The sequence below is a fragment of the Mirounga leonina genome, unplaced genomic scaffold (assembly GCF_011800145.1).
Source record: "Mirounga leonina isolate KUSES-001 unplaced genomic scaffold, KU_Mleo_1.0 Mir_129, whole genome shotgun sequence".
NCBI classification, from domain to species: Eukaryota; Metazoa; Chordata; class Mammalia; order Carnivora; family Phocidae; genus Mirounga; species Mirounga leonina.
In genome coordinates this window covers 49,265,108-49,273,228 of record NW_023270323.1, presented here as the reverse complement: position 1 = coordinate 49,273,228, position 8,121 = coordinate 49,265,108, and positions in this window count along the sequence as shown.

Below are 8,121 nucleotides of genomic sequence, written 5' to 3'. Positions count from 1 at the left end.
GCTGTCGCTTGTGGGCTGGTGGAAACCAAGGGGGTGACCCCTCGCGGGCCTCGGAGTGCAATCACGGGTGGCGGGGACAGGGACTCTAGGCCACCAAAGGCCACTCCACAACTGAGGTGTGCGCAGGGGTGAAAATCACATTAAATGTAAAGATCTGATGTTTGTGCTTAGCTTTTTTTTTTTTTTAATTAAGGCCAAATTCATATAATATGACATTATTTTAAAGTGAACTAAATTAATAATACTAAATAAAATTTAGAATAAATACTAAAAGTAATTTAGTAGCAGTTAGTCCCTTCATAATGTGCAGCCACTACTTCTATCTGGTTCCAAAACATTCTTGGAAGCGCAAAAGAAAACTCCATAGCTTCTCAAGTAGTTCTCCCCATTCCCTCTTCTCCCAGCTCCTGGCAACCCCCAATTTGCAATCTGTATGGATTTCCCTATTCTGGATACTTCATATAGAATCATATGACGTGTGACCCTTTATGTCAGGCTTCTCTCACTTAACATAGTTTTAAGATTTATCCATGTTGCAGCGTGAAATGTATCAAAACTTCATTCCTTTAATGGCTGAATAATAATAATATTGGTGTATTACAATTTGTTTATCCATTTGGGACATTTGGGTTGTTTCCACCTTTTGGCTAATGTGATAGTGCTGAACATATGTGTACAAGTATTTGTTTGAGTCCCTGTTTTCAATTCTTTGGAGTATATACCTAGGAGTGAAATTGCTGGGTCTTACGGTAATTCTATGTTTAACTTTTTGAGGAACCATCAAACTGGTTTCCAAAGGGCCAGAGTCCCTTTACGTTTCTGAGCATAAGTTTGTGAAGAGAAGAGGCTATTTGCCTTCAAAAACAAAACAGGATTTCCATCTGCTTTCTTGGATTTAGCATACTGTAGAATAAATCAGTTGTTCTCAATTCTGGCTGTATACCACAGATTAAAAAACAAAACAAAACAAAACAAAAAAGGAAATCAAGCAAAAAAGTTCCATCCAGGCTCCATCTCTAGAAATTCTGTTTTAATAAATCTGGATTGAGCCTGAGCCACCCCAAGTGACCCCCAAGTAATTCTAATGGCGGCCAACACTGAGAGCTCCTACTCTATGTGAATTCTGGGGAAGTAATGCAAAAATTTTCCCCCAGAGAATAGGAATCATTAAATTGTCATGGGCCCAGAACTAACTTTAATTTCTTAATTTCCTTGGCTATTTGATTCGTAGCCATGTATCTGTACCTAGAATCATGCATCAGACAGAATTGGACAAAAATAACTGGCTTAATGTGGAACATCCTATTTTATTTTAAGCTTAAAATTAATCATATATTATAGCAGTTAGTAATTTTAAATGACATTAATATTTTTAGCTACTGATATGAGTTAGGAAACCAAAGGGAAATGTTCAATTTAGGATCCCTACCAGATGTTTTTTGGTTTTTTGTTTGTTTGTTTGTTTGTTTGTTTAAGATTTTATTTATTTATTTGACAGAGAGATAGCGAGAGCAGGAACACAAGCAGGGGGAGTGGGAGAGGGAGAAGCAGGCTTCCCGCTGAGCAGGGAGCCCGATTTGGGACTCGATCCCAGGACCCCGGGATCATGACCTGAGCCGAAGGCTGCCTAACGGCTGAGCCACCCAGGCGCCCCCAGATGTTATTTTTGAATACACTATCTTTCCCTAGTTAGTATGATTATTAGACTTCCTTTCTATGTAATATTGGTTAAAAAAAATTATTTCTGGGGCGCCTGGGTGGCTCAGTCGTTAAGCGTCTGCCTTCGGCTCAGGTCATGATCTCAGGTTCCTGGGATCGATCCCCACATCGGGCTCCCTGCTCAGCGGGAAGCCTGCTTCTCCCTCTCCCACTCCCCCTGCTTGTGTTCCTTCTGTCGCTATGTCTCTCTCTGTCAAATAAATAAATAAAATCTTAAAAAAAAAAAATATTTCTTCAAATGGCCACTTTAAGATTTTTTTTTTAATTTTTTTATTTATTTGAGACAGAGAGAATGAGAGAGAGAGAGCACATGAGAGGGGGGAGGGTCAGAGGCAGAAGCAGGCTCCCTGCCGAGCAGGGAGCCCGATGCGGGACTCGATCCAGGGACTCGATCCAGGGACTCGATCCAGGGACTCCAGGATCATGACCTGAGCCGAAGGCAGTCGCTTAACCAACTGAGCCACCCAGGCGCCCTCAAATGGCCATTTTAAAGACCAGAAGTCTAAAAGATAAATTGGAGGCAAAAACATAAGATGATCAACAATACTGGCATTTGCTGGAAATGTAATGTGCAATAAAGAACTCTATATGTTTATTTAAAAAAAAAACACCCTGAATTCTACCTAAATTTCCTATTCCTTTATCTGTATTTAGTATAAATGTCATTATTTTCCATCCCCAAGCCCATGCTATCTCTCTTTCTCTTCATCTTGGAAACTCTCCCTTCTCTTGGTCTCTCTCACTTTCTCTCTTTGGAAAAACATTTTTCTGATATTATAGCAAATTATGTTCATTTTTTTTCAGGATCCTTTTGACAAGCTTCCTGCAATCTTTACCAGTTTTTATAGCAGGTTCTGAAAATACAACTTTTTCATAATGCCATGCTTTTCCAAATAAATTAGAGGTTTCTGCAGATTGCTATAATAACAGCTATTTATTTATACTTAAATAAGCAATCGATTTTAAATTGTATAGCTTAAACAAAAATAGCTCTGTGCATTCTAGAATTACCCCTCCGACAGGTTGTGTAATGGCTTAACAAACTCTTCAATGAACCTCTCCCAAATAAGTGGACACCAGATCCTTTCCCACATGAACAGGCTTAATCATGTTCTTGGCTCTTTTTTTTTTTTTTTTTTTTTTAAGATTTTACTTATTTATTTGACGGAGAGAGACACAGCAGAGAGGGAACACAAGCAGGGGGAGTGGGAGAGAGAGAAGCAGGCCTCCTGCAGAGCAGGGAGCCCAATGCGGGGCTCCATCCCAGGACCCCGAGACCACGACCCGAGCCGAAGGCAGAGGCCCAACGACTGAGCCACCCAGGCGCCCCATGTTCTTGGCTCTTAAATTTTAGAATGGGGAGCTGGATTTCCCTTCTTTCCCAAATATCATATTACAAAAGATTTTGCATTCAGGAAAGGATTCAAGCATTTGCAAAGGATACAAATATTTCCAGAAGAATACAACAAATATTTTTATTAATTTTCAAACTCCATTGTAGTAAGAAAAGTGAAGCTGATAATTATTACTGCAATGACAATCATACTACATATATAAATATATCAAATTAACATGTATACCTTAAATTTACACAATGTTGTATGTCAAACATATTTCAATTAAAAAAAGTGAGGCTGAGGAAGTACATTATCTAAGTTACTAAGTGGTTGTTACTGAGTTCAAATCGCCTTGCCTGCATCTTCCACTGTACCTCATTATCTCTCAATATCCTTTCTTATCCCCCTACTGAAATCCTACCTATTCTGTCAGCCTAATGAGAAAAACAAGAATAACAAAAATATAGACAACCAGGCATTAATTAGGATCCCTGGTTTGTTTTTTTTTTAATGTTTTATTTATTTATTCATGAGAGTCAGAGAGAGAGAGAGAGAGAGAGAGGCAGAGGCAGAGGGAGAAGCAGGCTCCCCACCTAGCAGGGAGCCCGATGCGGGACTCGATCCAGGACCCCGGGATCATGACCTGAGCCGAAGGCAGACACTTAACCATCTGAGCCACCCAGGCGCCCCAGGATCCCTGGTTTATAGAAAATAATACCAAGTGCTTCTTGCAACTTAAAAATAATAAATTGAGGGATGCTAGAGTGGCTCAGTCGGGTAAGTATCTGCCTTCAGCTCAAATCATGATCCCAGGGTCCTGGGATCGAGTCCTGCATTGGGCTTCCTGGTCAGTGGGGAGTCTGCTTCTCCCTCTCCCTCTACCCCTCCCCCCTGCTCGTGCTCGCTCTTTCAAATAAATAAATAATATCTTAAAAAAACAATAAATTGAAATTTTTCAGAAGGCATATACTAGGAAAAGTATTGTTGCTTTGTAAACTTAATCAACGTCAAAAAGAATACAGGCTGTTTTAGTGTAACATATGACAAAAAGTGAAGGAGACATAAGAAACTACCTGAAGTGGCCTCGAAGAGCAATCCACAGATAGGCATAATCAGCATCACCTGGAAACATGTGAGAAATGCAAATTCTCCAGAGCTGCCCAGGCGGCTCAGTCAGTTGAGCGTCTGACTCCTGATTTCGGCTCAGGTCATGATCTCAGGGTCGTAGGATCCAGCCCCCATCGGGCTGGGCACTCAGTGGAGAGTCTGCTTGTCCTTCTCTCTCTGCTCCTCCCCACCCCCCTTCAGGGTCTCTTTCTCTCACACAAATAAAATCTTTAAAAAAAAAATGGCGGGTGCCTGGGTGGCTCAGTTGGTTGAGTGTCTGCCTTTGGCTCAGGTCATGATCCTAGGGCCCTGGGGTGTGGAGCCCCATGTCAGGCTCCCTGCTCAGTGGGAGTCTGCTTCTCCCTCTCCCTCTGCCCCTCCCCCTAATCATTCTCTCTCTCTCTCTCTCAAATAAATAAATAAATCTTAAAAAAAAAGTTACTATAAAAAAAAAGGAAAAGCAAATTCTCCAAATGTACCGCAGACCTACTAAATCAGAAACTCTGGGGGTGGAGACAAGCAATTTGTTTCAACAGCACCTTTCACAACATGAAAAGCTAAGATAACAATACAATTTTATAATACAGTGAAAAAAAAGATAAAATGGTTACAATATATGGTGAAGTTCTAGCATTCCTAAATGACTTGACTAAGAATTGTTGAATGGGCAATTATTAATCATAAGGAAATGATTTAGAGTAGGGAAAGCTATAAGGTTAGGTAATGAAAACAGAGTAAGTAAAATCAGTGAAAGTAGGGGGAATTATGCAAGTTACCAAGATATTATAGGGGGAAGAAAAAGCCCCCCCCAAAAAAGACAAACTAAGGAGACTAATGCAGAATATCTGCTTTCTTGCCAACACCAGAATGGTGAGCCAACAGTGTATAGCAGCAGTTTGATCAAAATGGAATGATTTTTTTTCCGAAACTAAATTAAGTAACTGTAAGGTGTTCTGGCCTGCAGACTCCTTTCTTGGGTATAATAAAAATACATGTCGGGGCGCCTGGGTGCCTCAGTCATTAAGCGTCTGCCTTTGGCTCAGGTCATGATCCCAGGATCCTGGGATCAAGCCCCGCATCGGGCTCTCTGCTCAGCGGGAAGCCTGCTTCTCCCTCTCCCACTCCCCCTGCTTGGGTTCCCTCTCTGCTGTCTCTTTCTCTGTCAAATAAATAAATAAAATCCTTTAAAAAAATAAAAATACATGTGGTATGGCAAGCTCTACCCTCAGTGAATGTCTGGAGAAGAGTTTGGGCCACATTTAATATAAAAGAAGACCCCCATTTGATCCATTTACAAAAATAAATACTATATATTAAAGATTTCAGTGTAAAAAAATTAGAATTTAAAAAATCATCAAGAAGTCAATAAACAGGGGGCAATTTCAAAACCAAGACTAGAACCAAGTAGCTGTTTTTAAAATACTTATTTAACCACACAAGATTATGCAAAAGATCTCTTACAAATTGACCAAAAAAAGACAACTGCATAAAATTAGTGAATACTGTTAAATAATGTGCAGAAGAGCCAAATGACCAACAGAAAAGTGTTTGAATTCATTAGCACCCAGAGAAATACAAGTTAAACTGACAATGAATATCATGTAAAGTCATACCTCATTGTAGTTTTCATTTACATTTCCCTGATGACTAATGATGTTGAGCAACTTTGCATGGGTTTATTAGCCATTCATATATCTTCTTTAGAGAAATGTCTGTTCAAATTATTTGCTCATTTTTAATGGAATTGTCTTTTTATTATTGAGTTGTAAGATTTCTTTACATATTTTAAATACAAGTCTCTTATCAAATATATGATCTGCAAATATTTTCTCCCAGTCTGTGGGTTGTCTTTTCACTTTCATGGTGGTGTCCTTTGAGGGACAAAAGTTTTGATTTCTATGAAGTCCACAATTTTTTTTCTTTTGTCATTTGTGGTTTTGGTGTCATATCCAAGAAACAATCACATAAACCAAAGTAATAAATTCCTATGTTTTCTTCTAAGAATATTATAGTTTCAACTATTACATTTATTTCTTTAATTCATTTGAGTTAATTTTTGTATATTCTGTGAGGTAGGGATCCAACTTTATTTTTTGCATGGATGTCCAGTTGTCCCAACACCATTTGTTGAATTTAATTCTTTTCCCCATTGAATTGTCTTGACAACCTTTTTGAAAATCAATTGCCCACAGATGTATAGTTTTATTTCTGGACTCTCAATTCTATTCCATTGATCTATATAGCTATCCTTATACTAATAATACACTGTTTTGTTTACTGTAACTTTGCAGTAAGTTTTAAAATAAAAAAATGTGAGCTTTCTAACTTTGTTCTTCTTTTTCAAGATTATTTTGCATCTTCTGAGTCCCTTGAAATTCCTTATGAATTTTAGGATCACCTTCTCAATCTCCTCAAAAAAGATAACTGGGATTTTAATAGAGATTTTTACTGAATCTATACATTAGGGGAGTACTGCCAACTTAAGAATATTAAGTCTCTGATCCATGAACGTGGTATGTATTAACATTTATTTTTTTCTTTAATTTCTTTAAACAAACAAATTTTATAGTTTTTAGTGTACAAATCTTGTACTTTTATTCAATTTATGTATTTTATTTTAATGCCATTATACATACATTTTTAAATTTTTTCACTTTTGGATTATTCATTTCTAGTATAGAAAAATGCAATTCACTTTTTGTGTATTGATTTTATATCCTACAAACTTGCTCAACTCATTTATTAGTTTATTATAATGGTTTTTAGTGGATTCCTTGGAATTTTCTGTGCACAAGTGGATGATATCTGCATCGTTTTACTTCTTCCTTTCCAATCTAGAGATTATTTCCTTTTCTTCAGTAATTCCCCTGGCTAGAACCTCCAACATAATGGTAAGTAGAAGCAGCAAGAGTGGATATCCCTTTTCCCCCCCTAAGCTTAGGGAGAAGGCATTCAGTCTTTACCAGTAACTATAATGTTAGTTATATGTTTTTTTGTAGATGACCTTTCTCAGTTTGAGGAAAATACATTTCATTCCTAGTTTATTGAGCATTTTTATCATGAATGAATTTTAAGTGTTGGAGATTTTGTCAAGTGTTTTTCTGTTGTCTATTAATGTGATCATACATTTTTTTGTCCTTTATTATATTAATATTGCATATTGTATTAATTGATTTGCAGATACTGACCTATGCTTGCATTTCTTGGATAAATTTCACTTGGCCATGGTGTACATTCTTTTTTTATATATATTGCTGGACTCAGTTTGCTGGCCACTTTCATTTTTGAAAGATCTTTTTCTGAGTATAGAATTCTATATAGACAGCTTTTTTCTTTCAGTACTTCAGTATGTTGCTCCACGGTCTTCTGGCTTGCATGGTTTCCAACAAGAAGTCTACTCATTTTCTTATCTTTGCTCCTCTATGCATTTATCTTCTTAATCTTCTTTTAAGATTTCTTTTTCTTTTTCTTTTTTTTTTAAAGATTTTATTTATTTATTTGACAGAGAGAGAGACAGCAAGAGAGGGAACACAAGCACAGGGAGAGGGAGAGGGAGAAGCAGAAGCAGGCTTCCCGCTGAGCAGGGAGCCCCGCACCCTGGGATCATGACCTGAGCCGAAGGCAGACGCTTAATGACTGAGCCACCCAGGCGCCCTATTTATTTTTGAGAGAGAGACAGACAGACAGAGAGAGCACAAGCTGGGGGACGGGCAGAGGGAGAAGCAGACTCCCCGCCAAGAAGGGAGCCCAACGCAGGGCTCCATCCCAGGACCCTGGGATCATGACCTGAGCCGAAGGCAGACACTTAACGACTGAGCCACCCAGGCACCCCTTAAGATTTTCTCTCATCATAGGTTTTAAATAACTTTTTAGTTTTTTTCATGTTTCTTTTGCTTAGTGTTCATTGAGTTTTTGGATCTCTGGAGTTAGCATTTTCATCAAATTTGGAAATTTTTTT